This window comes from Pygocentrus nattereri, chromosome 5, assembly GCF_015220715.1.
Source record: "Pygocentrus nattereri isolate fPygNat1 chromosome 5, fPygNat1.pri, whole genome shotgun sequence".
NCBI lineage: Eukaryota > Metazoa > Chordata > Actinopteri > Characiformes > Serrasalmidae > Pygocentrus > Pygocentrus nattereri.
In genome coordinates, this window is record NC_051215.1 from 21,690,626 (window position 1) to 21,703,363 (window position 12,738).

The window sequence follows — 12,738 nt, forward strand, 5'->3', positions numbered from 1 at the left end:
GAGCTGTCTGGCTGTCAGCACAAACAACGTCTTCACACTCTTTCCTGACTCTCTCATTTATAGCTGAAACCATAAGCAAACAAGAGTTCAGCCAGTTCTATTTTAAACACAGCCCAGCGCAAAACTCAGAGACCACCCTTCATTTATTTTCCAGTCAAAATTATTCTGAAGTAAATGTATCAGCTGTGTGAGGGTCAGTGAGTCCCTCTTTATCTTCATTCCAGCTTTCACTCTTTTCAGGAGCCTCACTTTCAGCTCCTCAAAGAATCTGCAGACGCGCTTCTTTGTTTAATGTGTTCGTCTCCTTTTCTCAGTGAAGTTCTTCTTGATCAGCTACACATCCTCTCAGACCCACAGCGCTGAGTGGTCTTCTCACAGTGGAAGGACGGACAGAAACACCTGTGGATGTTTTCAGGTCTGAAGCAGCTTGATTTTCTCCTCTCTCTCCAAATGGAATCTTTTAGTGCTGTTTATCTGATGGGAGCAGTTTTGGAGTCCACCACCTCTTCCAGGTGGTTGTTAGGAGTCCAGTTTTGGGAACATCACTTATTTTCTTTTGACTTTCTCCTTTTTTATGCAATTCCATTATCCTGTATCTAATGTCCTCACAAATATATCCTGAAAAATCACTACTACAAATAACTACTGTACATAATGGCTGGATAATAAATAAATTGCTGCCATCGGGACAAAACCTCATATCTCCATTTTTTGACATAATTCAAAAATTATTTGTCCTTGCCCTTTGTCACAATTTCATGATGAATGGACCAATGGAAATGGTCTGAAATTACTTGGAAAAACTGATTTATCCATTAGAAGTTAGGAACATTTTTCCTAGTCCTCTTTTTGGAGGTTTGCCCGGGACTGTATGCCAATGAATTTGACAAAACATCTGACCAAACAACTATGTAGTTTTAGGAGCGAGCCTGAAACAATGGTGCTGTGCATTAACAGCACTTTACTGCCTTTTACAACTTTTGAAGTTTTTGTTTGCCTAAAAAGCCTGAAACATTGGATTCCTCATAGCCCTCTCATTACTCTCAGGCAACAATTGTGAAGAAGCAGATCTGCTGTGAAAAGGAACGCCAGAGTCTTTGGTTAGGGCCACTTCAGATGACAGATGCTTCTTTCATCAGTGCAGAACAAAAAAACATGCAGACATTCATCATAATAAAAGGCAAACAGAGAGCAAACTCTGCGCTGTCATAGAGACAGAACAGTTGCTTTGCTTTAGTGCTGATAATTCATTTGGCCCACCAGGACCCTTGGCCTTTACTGAGTGTTTCGCTGCCCTCTGGATCTCCTGCTGGGCCTTAAGAGCTGCTAACAGTTAAGGGCTGTTTACACAAGTGCATATTTGTGTCGATGGGCCAGAAAGTGCACCAGTTTCTCTGAAGAACTTATTTTTCTGTTGTGATATAATGTGTCTCTGTAGTCTGCATTTCGCCCAAAGCACTGCTGAAGTATTCAGTGTGAAGTTTAGGCCGGTTGATAACAACAGGGTTGTATTGTAGGCTTGTATTTTGGTGTGTTGTGTTGGTAAACTTCACATGTCATTTTTTATTCATTATTTTTTATTTTAATAGAATCATTATGTTTGTATTTAATTCGGCAAGTATTGCAAAAATACTTATTTTGCTGGTGATGTTTTGGCTTAAAATCCTGAAATACTCAACAGAAAACCGTCCGATCAGGATTGTTTTCTCTGTTATCTAGGGAGTCAAGCCAGCCCTCCAATTGGTTAGGACTTCAGGAGGTGGATGACAGCTCATACACGTTAGATTACTACCAAAGTGGGAAACACAGTGGTCCTGGACCCTCTGATTAACCTCTCGGACCACTTGAATGTCTCAAAATCACTCAAGTCCCTGAAAATAAATTTAGTCTAATGTTATGCTGTCCATTTTTCTGCTGCTTCACCCACAGTCAGCTTCTGTTTCCGGTGTTCTTAACTAACTAGAGCGTCAGCGCTGATCTGCCTCTAGGTGGCACTGTAGCACACTGGTTCACCCAGTTGTTCCTTCATAGTCTAGAAACCGTAACTCTGCCTGGATTCCTCCGAAACACTTTACAGTGAGCTGCAGCAGATCTGTAAACATGAAAACTCGCTAAGTTTCCCAAGAATTTGGAGTAAAGAGTGACTGTTCCTCATTTCTCACACTGAAGACAGAAGAGAAGACGAAGAAGATCTCATTTACTGTGAGAAAGAGTGCAGAACCACACTAGAACAGAGACGTTACAGAAGAACAGCTAAAAAAACGAACATTGTTTTGAAACTGAAGCATCAGCGTAGCTACGAGAGATGACTTAGCAGCCAGCCAATGATTAGTAAGCCAAATGGGACCCCTGTTCTAGATGGACATGATCTGCATGGGTCTGCATGTTCCTCTCATTCCTTGCATTGTCTATTGTGTAGGCACACTAACACACCACATTCACTTAGTTAAGCTCATCTGAAGGCTATAATTAGATGGACTAGGATGTGTAGTATTAGAGTTAAAGTCTTCAGTGAGGTAGGTCTTCAGTTAGAGGTCCACACTGCGGGGCCCGACAAAATTTCTTGCAGCACGGGACTAATTTTCAGTGTTGCTCATGGGAGCGGGCGGTGGACGGAAGCAGGTATATTGAGAAATCCCACAAATGAATGAATAGCCTAAAAAAAAGTACAATGATCACTAAAACATACACACCGATCAGCCATAACATCATGACCACCCCCTTGTTTCTATACTCATTGTCCATTTTATCAGCTCTACTACTATATAGGTGCACCTTGTAGTTCTACAGTTACAGACTGTAGTCCATCTGTTTCTCTGATACTTTGTTACCCTCTTTTACCCTGTTCTTCAGTGGTCAGGACCCACAAGACACTCACAGAGCAGGTACTATTTGGGTGGTGGATTCCCAGCACTGATGTGGTGGTGGTGTGTTAGTGTGTGTTGTGCTGGTCTGAGTGGATCATGCTGGACTGAGAAAAGTCCACCAACCAAAAATATCCAGACAACAGCGTATTGTGGGCAGCGTCCTGTGACCACTGATGAAGGACTAGAGGATGACTAACACAAACTGTGCAGCGGATGAGCTGTCGTCTCTGACTTTACATCTACAAGGTGGACTGACATGGTAGGAGTGTCTAATAGAGTGGACGGTGAGTGGACACAGTGTTTAAAAACTCCAGCAGCTGTGTCTGATCCACTCGTACCAGCACAACACACACTAACACACCACCATCTGTGCTTTGTTTCAGTACTGTTTTCACTGTGGCTTTGTCACCATTTCCCTTCAGCTTTACTTTATTCTGCAAACTTGTAAGTCAGCAAATTGAAGGCTGCGCAGCACAGACAGCAGTAAAAGTACAGCAGTGCATCACATAAACCAGATAATCTCAAAAATATTTTGAATTACAGAGTTTACTTGGCTAGTTAGCTCACTGGTGCTTGGCTAACTGAAGGCAAGTGTTCCTACTGAAAAATCTGCTTGTTGTTTTTCCCTAAATGACTTCTGATGAAACCTTAACATTAACCTCAACTTTGTGAAAACCTTCATAACGTATCATATTGAGGTATGATGTATCATATAAAGGAGCTGAACATAGGGCCCATGGAACATGGAACCCTGGGCACATAGAGTCCTGGGAACATGGAAGCCTGTGAATATAGAACCCTGGGTACATACGGCCCTAGGAACATGGAAACCTGGGAACATATGGCACTGGGAACATAGAACCCTAAGGACCTAGGGCGCTAGGAACATAGAACTCTGTATATTTATGGCCCTGGGACCATAAAACCCTGGGAACATTTGGTCCTGAGAACATAGAACTCTGGAAATGCATGGCTCTAGGAACCTAGGGCTCAGAGAACATAGAACCTTTGGAACATTTGGTCCTGGGAACATGGAAATATATGGCTCTGGGAGCATAAGGTCCTGGGAACATAGAACCTTGGGAACATATGACTCTGGGAAGGTAGGGCGCTAGAAACATGGAACTCTGTATATTTATGGCCCTGGGACCATAAAACCCTGGGAACATTTGGTCCTGAGAACACAGAACTCTGGAAATGCATGGCTCTAGGAACCTAGGGCTCAGAGAACATAGAACCTTTGGAACATTTGGTCCTGGGAACATGGAAATATATGGCTCTGGGAGCATAGGGTCCTGGGAACATAGAACCTTGGGATCATAGGACCTTTGGAACATAGAACACAGAATCCTGGGAACAAGGAGCCCTGGGAACATAGAACCCTGGGAAACATAGGGCCCTAAGAATATACGGAATTGGAACATGGAAGCTTGGGAAGATGGGGCCCTAGGAACATATGACTCTGGGAACATAGGGCCCTGTGAGCATAGAACTCTGGACATTTACAGTCCTGGGAACACAGAACCCTGGGAACATCTGGTCCTGGAAACACAGAAACCTGGGAACACAGAACCCCAGGAACATAGAACCTTGGGAACATATGGCCCAGGGAAAACAGAATCCTGGTAACAAAGAGCACCGGGAACATAGAACCCTGGGAAATATAGGGCCCTAAGAACATATGGAGCTGGGAACATGGAACCTTGGGAACATGGGGCCCTAGGAACATTTGACTCTGGAAACACAGAGCTATGGACATTTACAGTCCTGGGAACACAGAACTCTTGGAACATCAGATCCTGGGAACACAGAACCCTAAGAACCTAGAACCTTGGGAACATATGGCCCAAGGAAAATAGAATCCTGGGAACAAAGAGCCCTGGGAACATAGAACCCTGGGAAACATAGGGCCCTAAGAACACACAGAGATGGGAGCATGGAACCTTGGGAACATATGGCCAGGGCAAAATAGAATCCTGGGAACAAAGAGCCCTGCGAACATAGAACCTGGGGAAACACAGGGCCCTGAGACCATAGGACCCTAAGAACCTATAGCACTGGGAACATGGAATGCTGGAAACAAAGAGTCCTAGAAATATAGAACTCTGGGATCATAGGGCCCTGGGAACAGACAACACTAGCAAAATAGAATCCAGGGAACATAGAACCCAAGAATACAGAACTTTTGGAACTTAGGTCCCTGGGAACTTTGAGAATCCAATATGTTGGATTGTTGCTGGAAATTTTATGATGAATGGGCGGCAGCGTGAGTCAGTACTGGGACACTACAGTATTAGCAAAATAATAGTGTTCTTAACCATTTAAATTTTAAAATAGCTCTACTCAGGAAAAACTGGAGATTTTTGTCGTTTTCCATTATGTTATGTGAAAAATATTGTATGTTTTGATCCGTATACTAGTTCCTCTCTCTGCCGAAACACTGTTAAAATCTCCAGTTACAGTAGTTTAACAGTAATCCACATAAATGTAGAGATTTATTTAGATGCCTTTGAACATTCTCTTAATGTAAAAAGTCAATGTCAGCTGCTTCCTTACGCAAAACAAACAAGAACAGCATTAAAGTTTTTTGACAGTGTTGGATCGTCTGTGAGATAATGAATAGGGAATGCAGTGTTAGATCACAGCTGACTGGCCCTGAAGGCAGATCTTCAATAAGTAGCAGAACTTTTCTGTGGTGATGCTTTGCTGACGACAGCTGACTGTCTCACTTTTTGATTAAAGGGGATTCCAGATTTTTAAAAAATTGTGCATAATTAAAAAGCTGAGATGTAAATAAAATAATTCAGGGTGGTTTGGTGTAAAACACTCCATTCCAGAGAAACTTACCAGGTCAGAACTGTTCACAGTGGTGGTGATAGGAACCAGACGTCCACCTCTAAAAGCTCTCTCACAGAAAGTTTCTACATGAAATGGTTATGAATTCACTGCCTGATGACTGACTAACAAAGTTGGTGTAAGAATTTGGCCTAAAACACCATTCATGGTGGATGGATGCATGCAGGGCTTTGTGAGGCAAAATAGTCCCCTTCTTTTCTGAAGATAATCAATAGATTTTAAGGCCAAAATCTTCCTAAAACTACCATAAAACAGCATCTCAGTCATCAGGAAACAAATTCATAAACATTTCATGTAGGAATTTTCTGTGAGGGAGCTTTCAGAGGTGGACGTCTGGTTCCTATCACCACCACTGTGAACAGCTCTAACTCGGTAAGCTTCTCTAGAACAGAGCGTTACACACCAAACCACACTGTTTACTACAGTGCCCCACTGGTGACATGCTGTATAAATAAAAATAATGCGTGGCCATGACTTAGTAAGCTGTGATCGCCTTCCCACGCCTTACAAAGTCATGGCCACGACAATCATCTCATTCCCACGCCTTAGTAAGTCGTGGCCACGCATTATTTTTGACTTATACAGAATGTGATCAGCGGGGCTTTAGTTTACATCTAAACCACTGAATTAGTTCGATATTTTGAAAAATCGGTGAAATTTCCCTTTGACTGGGATGAATCTGTAGTAAAGGGGGGGGGGTCCCCTTCCACGTGAGAGCGAGAAGCCTCCTCGCGGAGAAAGCACGCGTTGTTTTCCACGTGGGCGCGCGCCAGTCTCGCTGTTCCCTCTCAGCAGCTGCACAGACATCAGCTAAGTTACTCTTCAGAGCCTTAAAAGCTCTAAAAACCCCAAAAAGGTAGGACTTTTTTTTCCCCATTTTCCACAGAAAGGTCTTCACTTTGTACACTTTCGACGTTAAGTTCGCAATTGTGAGCCTTATTTCTTCGAATTTGGGTGAATTTTCTGATGAAATCTGCACTTAAAAACCAAATTTAGACGCTAAATTTGGTTTGTTTACCTGCGCGGCGGAGCTGAACGCTGCTCGTTTTCTGTGATTTCCGTGGTTTAAAGTCTTTTCCAGGAGAAATGTGTGCGTGTGAGAGATGGTGTGGTGCTCCTGGCAGATTGAATTGAGCGCCAACTTCATTTACTCCATTGTTCTGCGTGCTTCTTGCCACTTGCTGAACAGTAAGTTAGCACTAAACGTACTCCGGAGAACTTCTATCTTATCTAAGTAGTTTAAACAACTGGCGAATAATCTCGAAAGCGGTATATGTTATATATTTATTTTAGCTGACTGTGAGCGATGTGCTATGAAAAGGGGATAAGTGGCACCCCACGTGGTGGTGAAGATGGTGCCGTGGTAAAGAGAAACTCTACCACACTTTCAAATTCCTTCATAATCCAGTGTGTGAGGTGTAATCGAAGAGATTCAGACCGGTTTGGTGTGAAATGGTTCAGATGACTTTACGGTGGTGGTGATGGGAACCAGATGTCGCCATGACTACAACACAGATAGGTTACAGGCATTTTATCTACTATCCAGAGCCACCAGTGAACCTACAAGAGTCTTCTGTGTTGGTGCTGTATCCCACACATCTTCACACATCAGGCAGTGAATTCATAAATTCATGTAGGAACTTTCTGTGAGGGAGCTTTTAGAGGTGGACGTCTGGTTCCAATCACCACCACTGTGCCATGCTTCTGCCATGTAAGCATCACTGCTATGATGATGAAAGGGGCCGCCACCTAAGTACTGTCTGGTAAGCAGTGGTCTTATGGTGGTCTCTTTTCATTTATGGTGGCTGCAGTCAATAATTGTAAACACAAATAAAGTTCACTTATATGGCAGGAGGGTCTGATGAAATGGCTAGGCAGTGTAAGTTCAACGGTCCCCGGGTGTTGTGCATGATTTTGCAGACAGTGTCATGCGAATATTAGGAGTTCTAATAAATCTAAGATTGTTTTCTCTGTGACAAAAATGAATGGAGCATTTAATTTCATGGTTCACATTTCGTTGCCGTCCGATGAAAAGCAAGTATCTCCAAAACGGTAACTTTACAGGAGAGGGCAAAAACACTCTTACCTTTCAATGTAAGTCAATGTAAAAATATTTAGTTTGAATTGATTTTGGAGCATTTCTATTGGTCCATGCGTCATGAAATTGTCAACATAAAGTACAACTGGTGCGTTGAAATGATGTAGAAAACAAAATATTGATGAAAATGGAGATGGATGTTTTACTTTGGGCAGCAACGATTTGTTTAAATTGGTGGACTTCCTCTTTAAGGTGATGTTAAAGGAGTATTCCACCTGTTTTTCAGAATTTCTGCATTAATCAGTCATTTGAGTGTAAACGAAAGTCAATCATGGTGGTTTGATTTAAAATAGCTAATTGTGGAGAGACCTACCGACCTGGGATAGGAACCACAGGTCGCAGTGCCTCCAACACGAATATGTCCATTTTCTCAAAACTATCATAAAACAGCGTCTCAGTCATCAGTCAGTGAATTCATAACCATTTCATGTAGGAACTTTCTGTGAGGGAGCTTTTAGAGGTGGACGTCTGATTCCTGTCACCACTGTGAAAAATTTTAGCAGTATAATTATACAGAAATTTAGAAAAATCTTTGGAATTCCCCTTTTATTATAAGATGCTTTTGAGACACTGGGCCCAGCACGTCTTCCCTGCTGTCCTCTTGGTGGATCAAAGCCTCTACAGCACACTGCTTAGAGGCCACTGCTGATTATTCGAGTAGCATACGGTTAAAATACTTCACCAGGAATGGTTGGAGCCAGGTGGGTCACAGCAAGCATGGGATGATGTGTTGTATATGAGCTTCACGTGAGCTTCATGTGAAAGTCGGCGTCAATGCAGCGACTGTGTGCAGTTGCTGAGTGAGTGTAGGGCCTCCGTCACATGTTCTTAGTAAGGCGAGCGCTTCATTACACTGTTAGATCCTGACTGTATCTTTTGTAAAGCTTCTGTGCTGACCCTGTTAGGAAACATTTAAGGACCGTACTAGACATTCCAGAGACAATACTCAACCCACACGGACGCATTTGTGTGTAAATATTCTCTGAAAACCCTGCTTAGCAGTTGTAAATACGGTGCTTTAGTTTACAAAAGCATGTAAAAAAAGGTTGTTGCACTTTTTAGTCTGTGCAGTTGCCTTGCTCTGTTGTTTGAAAGGCTGCTTTTGCAAGTTTCCCGAGGCCAGATGTGGCCCGAGGACATCTGGGGACAATGATGATAAATTTTGGGTTAATGTGAGCGGGAATCTGGAATTATTCGGGTGCGAAGTAGGTCTGCGACTAACAGTAATCATTGTTGATTAAACTGTTGAATTAACTTTTTCAATTAAGCGGTTAGTTGTTTGTTCTATGAAATGTCTGAAATTGATATAACGATCAAAGTGTTTTCCAGCGCCTAAGATGACGTCCTCAAATGTGGTTGAGTTTTTTTTGTTATTGTTTTTTTCTTTCTTTCTTTCTTTCTTTTTCCAATCCACATCCCAGATATATTCAGGTTGATATCACAGATGAGTAAAGAAAACAGAAAATGTTCAGATGTATTTTTACTTACTTTTCTTAAAAAATGACTCGAACCGTTTAATCAGTCAGAATAACTGTCTTGCAGCTCTGGGTAGATATGTTTCTGAGCTGCTGAGCGGACGTTAAATGTTTGGTTGAACTGCAGCTGAGTTGCGTTTTGGTGATATGATTGGTGTGGAATTGTGTAGAACTGAAGTGTAACTGCCATCCTATAGACTGTTGTTGGTAGAAGAGTCGGTCCATGTTACGTTGCAGTGCATGCCGGGGATTGTAGTGCAGCACGTTGTGAAACAGGCTAATATTAATAGAAAATTAAATACATTTTGTGGGCCAAAAAGGATGGTGTGGTAGGCCTGATCTGTCTGGCGGGCCTTGTGTTTGACACATGGGCCTTAAACTGCGAGCCTGCTAGCTATCTAGCAGCTCAGAGAAGCAGGAAAATTATTTGAATTGAAACTAGAGTTAAAACTTATCCTCTCGCCTGGAATTGAGTCTCGCAGTGTGCAGAGCTGCAGCTGCATTCTGACATAACTGGTCAGAAGCTAGAGCTAGAGATAGACGATCTGTTGTTTTTGGGGCCGATACCAATACATAAACGATCAATCTTTTCATCTCTAACTAGTATTTTGCTGATAAGTGTTTCCTCACAAGAATGCCTGTGTTCATAAATGTGGTAAACGTTCTAGTTATTTAACCTCTTCAACTCCTTGGGACCACTGGTGGTTCCAAAATGCACTTTTTCATGTTCTTAATAACTTTCATATTTCATAAGCTACATTCAGAAGCTGGGCATCGTATGAGGCTGTAACTCTTCTTTCCAGTCAAAAGGTGGTGATGTCATTTTAAATCCTTATAATTAAAGAAGCTGAACTCACAGTTTGTTTTTCTACTGAAAGTCAACTCCTTTCTCCACAAATCTGGACTATAAACTAAACAGATGGCGTCTCTTCAGTGATCTACTCTGTAAACATTACTTTTATAAAATAACACAGAGCGTCTGAGATTTTTGGCTTTCGGCAGTAAATTGTAAGCATATAGTGATATGTGTAGATCATAAAACACACGTTCTGTTCTTTTGAGGGGAGCTTTTTACAAAATAATTAAATAAATAAAGTAAAACTTTACATTTGTTTCATGCAGTTACTGAATAATTTGCCTTATGATTTGGTCATGTGAATTCAGATGGACAAACCAAAATATACCCTGGTCAATAAAAGGTTAAATTGCCTTTTTCATAATAAAATATTTGATTCATCAGTCCAGCACCAAAAGTTTATTGACTTGCCCCTGGTCGTGTATTCTGGTTACGAGATCACACAAAACCAGACCAAAAGCTGACCAGTGCTGCATATAACAGAATTAAATTTGTAATTGAGGGACAAGTTTGATAGCTTCTCCATTGCATCATGTACAATAACAGAGCAGGATCAGGCCTGTTTCAAATAAGAGAATTGCAAAATTTCACACATGTGGGAGCCGCAGGACCTCCAAAGCTTGGTTTGTGCTCTGCTTTTTGACCGAGGCACGCTGTATGACACAACCCTATTGTGATTCAGCTGTTTCCATAAGCTCTTCCATCCCAAATAATGGAATGGGGGCCAGGCCAGATTACGCCAGACCTAATCATTGTGCGCAGCAATTTTGGGGTAACTTGCTCAACCCTGAAGAAGCACAACAGGAGAACATGGACTCCAGTCCAGCTTTTTTGTGCCTTGTTGCATTTGGAAAGCAGTCCAGGCAAAAGTCCGATGAGGTGGTCATTGGAAAATTTTGATGGTCTTTTGTTACTCTGAATAGCACATAGGGTTGCAGCTCTCTTTGAGGATTTAAAGCTTTGCATATTAATGGCATTCATAGCCACCAGTGTGTGCTTGTGACCTATAGAAGAAACTAAAGTGTAGCTCCTCGCTGCTTCTGGACCTGGATGATGTCCATGGACAGTGTCCTGGTCTACTGAGTCTCTCTGCCATCTTTCAGCAACCTCCTCAGGTTACACTATGTCCCAGGTCTACCTCAGGATCAGCACCCTGCCAGGCAGGCTATTCCTGGAGCTGTGGCACTGTTTTGAAATGCCGTGCCGCTTGAGGACAGTTGGGGAGCTCGGTCCCAGGAAGTGCTGTTGAAGGAGAATCTGGGAGGCTGGCCAAGGTGTTTTTTGACGGCCTCTGCTTTTTTTATGAAGATGGCCCTGGTGTTTACGAACAGCATGTCCTTGTGGCCGGTTATGGAGAGTCGATGTGGCGCAACACTGAGCGCTCTGGCCCGTGTATAGACGAACTTGTTGGTTGGATCAGAATCACAAAGGAGTCGTGATTGTTTCTCATGGTTTGGCAAGCTAGCAGACCTGGAAATGAGTTATATGCTGAAAGAGTGACAGTGGCTTGGAAAACTCTCTATGGGTTATGATAAATGAAGACAGATAGCTGTGAATGGTTTGACTCTTGAGGAGAATCCAGATTGTACTTTTCCATAAAACATTTTTAAATAAAATGCTCCTATCTGGGGATTTCTTTTATCAGTAGTTGGAAGTAAATGTTGTAATGCATATCTCACTGTGAGATATGAGTTTTGGAAATTTAATATCTAGACCCTTCACATTTCTGCAAATATTTTATTATATCTTTTCATGGGACAACACTATAGAAATTAAACTAGGATATTACTTAGTCAGTGTGTAGCTTGTATAGCAGTACAGATTTACTGTCCTCTGAAAATAAGTCAACACAGCCATTAATGTCTCAGTAGCTGGCAACACAAGTGAGTATACCTCACAGCTCACAGTGAACATGTCCAAGTTGTGTTCAAAGTGTCAATATTTTGTGTGACCAACATTATTATCTAGCACTGCCTGAACCCTCTTGGGCATGGAATTCACCAGAGCTGCACAGGTTGCTACTAGGATCCTCTTTCACTCCTCCATGATGACCTCATGGAGCTGGTGGATGTCACACCTTGTGCTCCTCCTCCTTCTATTTGAGGATGCCCCACAGTTGCTCAATTGGGTTTATGTCTGGAGACATACTTGGCCAGTCCATCGCCTTTACCTCCAGCAAGGGAGTTGTCATCTTGGAGGTGTGTTTGGGGTTGTTATCATTTTGAAAAACTGCCATGTGGCGCAGTTTCTGAAGGGAGGGGATCCCTTCAATGAACCGCAGCTCCCCAGTGCCGGCAGCACTCATGCAGCTCCAGACCATAATGCTACCACCACCATGCTTGACTGCAGGCAAGAGACACTTGTCTTGGTACTCCTCTCCAGGGCACCACCACACATGCTGGACACCATTTGAGCCAAATAAGTTTATCTTGGTCTCATTATACCACAGGACATGGTTCCAGTAATCCATGTTCTTGGACTGCTTGTCTTGAGCAAACTGTTTGCGGACTTTCTTGTGCATCAGCATCAGAAGCGGCTTCCTTCTGGGATGACCATGCAGAACGAGTTGATGCATTGTGCGGCGTA

General features: G+C 42.5%; 1 protein-coding gene across 1 annotated transcript in view; it reads left to right on the forward strand.

Moving 5' to 3' along the window:
• Nucleotides 1-6,456: 6,456 nt before the first annotated feature.
• Nucleotides 6,457-12,738, forward strand: part of slc29a1a (solute carrier family 29 member 1a) — a 45,758-nt gene continuing 39,476 nt past the window's right edge. Inside the window, exon 1 of the mRNA XM_017702661.2 lies at nt 6,457-6,579. The gene's annotated coding sequence lies outside the window, so the exon portion shown is untranslated. The remainder of the gene's footprint in view (nt 6,580-12,738) is intronic.